Raw genomic sequence first — 2,748 nt, forward strand, 5'->3', positions numbered from 1 at the left:
TGGTGCGACAACCCTAGATGGAGGAGGGGCGGCGCCCTAGGGGGTGGCTTGCGACCCAAGGCAGCTCCCACGCCTAGGGTTTGGCCCCCATACGCCTTGTGCCTCCTCCTAGCCTTGCACCAGGCCACTAGGGGCTGGTTCCCTTCCCTTTCCAGCCCATGTAGCCCTCTGATACGTCTCTAACGTATCTATAATTTTTGATGGTTCCATGCTATTATCTTGTCAACTTTGGATGTTTTATATGCATGAATATGCTATTTTATATCTTTTTTGGGACTAACCTATTAACTCAGTGCCAAGTGCCAGTTTCTGTTTTTTTCGTGTTTTTGACCCTTTTTCAGACGGAGTCCAAATGGAATGCAACTTTACGACGATTTTTTTGGACCAAAAGAGACCCCCGAAGCTTTGGAAGAAGACGAGAAGAGCCACGAGGGAGTCACAAGCCCATGGGGCGCGTCCTACCCCCCTGGTCGCATCGTGTAGGCTTGTGACCTCCTCGTGGGCCCAACTGACGCAATTCCACCGCCATAAATTCCTATAAATCCAGAAACCCCCACAAAGAAACCTAGATCGGGAGTTCCGCCGCCGCAAGCCTCCGTAGCCACCAAAAACCAATCTGGAGCCCGTTCCGGCACCCTGCCGGAGGGGGAATCCATCTCCGGTGGCCATCTTCATCATCCCGGCGATCCCCATGATGAGGAGGGAGTAGTTCACCCTCGGGGCTGAGGGTATGTACCAGTAGCTATGTGTTTGATCTCTCTCTCGTGTTCTTGAGATGTCTTGATCTCGATGTACCGTGGGCTTTGCTACTATAGTTGGATCTTATGATGTTCTTCCCCCTCTCCCTTCTTGTAATGAATTGAGTTTCCCCTTTGAAGTTATCTTTTCGGATTGAGTCTTTGAGAACACTTGATGTATGTCTTGCACGTGTCTATCTGATGTGATCAACTTGTGGGTTTGTGACAATTGGGAACCTATGCATATGGGTTGGCACACGTGGATTCATGTGAGTACTCGATGTATGTTTTGGTGATCAACTTGCGGGTTCGTGACATTGGGAACCTATGCATAGGGGTTGGCATACGTTTTGACTCTCCGGTTGAAACTTTGGGGCACTCTTTGAAGTTCTATGTGTTGGTTGAATAGATGATTCTAAGATTGTGTGATGCATATCGTATAATCAAGCACACGGATACTTGAGGTGACAATGAAGTATCTAGGTGACATTAGGGTCTTGGTTGATATGTATCTTAAGGTGTTATTCTAGTACGAACTCTTGAATAGATCGATCAGAAAGAATAACTTTATGGTTGTTTCGTACCCGACAATAATCTCTTTGTTTGTTCTCCGCTATTAGTGACTTTGGAGTGACTCTTTGTTGCATGTTGAGGGCTAGTTATATGATCCAATTATGGTATCTTTGTTGACAGAACTTCCACTAGTGAAAGTATGAACACTAGGCCTTGTTTCCACACATTGCAATACCGTTCGTGCTCACTTTTGTTACTAGTTACCTTGCTGCTTTTGTAATTTCAGATTACAAAAACCTATATCTACCATCCATATTGCTCTTGTTTCACCATATCTTCGCTGAACTAGTGCACCTATACAACTTACCATTGTATTGGGTGTGTTGGGGACACAAGAGACTCTTTGTTATTTGGTTGCAGGGTTGCTTGAGAGAGACCATCTTCATCCTACGCCTCCCGCGGATTGATAAACCTTAGGTCACCCACTTGAGGGAAAATTGGTACTATCCTACAAACCTCTGCACTTGGAGGCCCAACAACATCTACAAGGAGAAGGTTGCGTAGTAGACATCACCCTCCGGGAGAGGTGGACCCCTGGCAACCTTTCGGTGGTCCCGGGATAATACCGATAAACCTCGAAACTTTTCCGGTGACTGAAATTGGACATCCCATATATAAATCCTTACCTCCGGACCATTCTGGAACTCCTCGTGACATCCGAGATCTCATCCGGAACTCCGAACAACCTTTGTTAACCACATATACAATTCCCATAACAACTCTAGTGTCACTTAACCTTAAGTGTGTAGACCCTACGGGTTCGGGAACCATGCAGACATGACCGAGACATCTCTTTGGCCAATAATCAATAGCGGGATCTGGATACCCATGTTGGATCCCACATGTTCCACGATGATTTCATCCCTATAAATCTTGAACACACCATATTTATCTGGAAGCTTTGTCCACAACTCATGAGCATCCCAGAATGGCATGAGTTGAAATATAACTACATTGCTCAAAGCATAAAAAAGCACGTTAGAAACTTGAGCATTGAGATAATAGTTTTTATCATCCTCTAAATATATATTTTGCGAATCCTTTGGAGGAGAAAAATTTATATCTACAATTCTCTCTAAATTTGTGTCCATGACACCAAAGATATTAAGCATGCGAATTACCCAAACTTCAAAATTTGTGCCATTGAAACTAAGTGTGTCAGAGAATCCTAATCCCCTAGTCGACATCCTTACTCTCTAGGTAGTGAAACCTAATAATGAGAGATCTATCTCCGATACCAATTGAAAGGACGTGGATGTTGCCTAGAGGGGGGTGAATACGCGCTTTAAAATAATTATGGTTTAGGCTTGAAGAAACACGGATAAAACTAACGTTTAATTAGTCAGGCATAAAAACTAAAATAGGTAGGCTCACCTATGTGCACAAACAACTTATGGTAAGCAAGATAAACAACCAAGTGATAGCAATATATGTAACA

This window comes from Hordeum vulgare, chromosome 5H (assembly GCF_904849725.1).
Source record: "Hordeum vulgare subsp. vulgare chromosome 5H, MorexV3_pseudomolecules_assembly, whole genome shotgun sequence".
NCBI classification, from domain to species: domain Eukaryota; kingdom Viridiplantae; phylum Streptophyta; class Magnoliopsida; order Poales; family Poaceae; genus Hordeum; species Hordeum vulgare.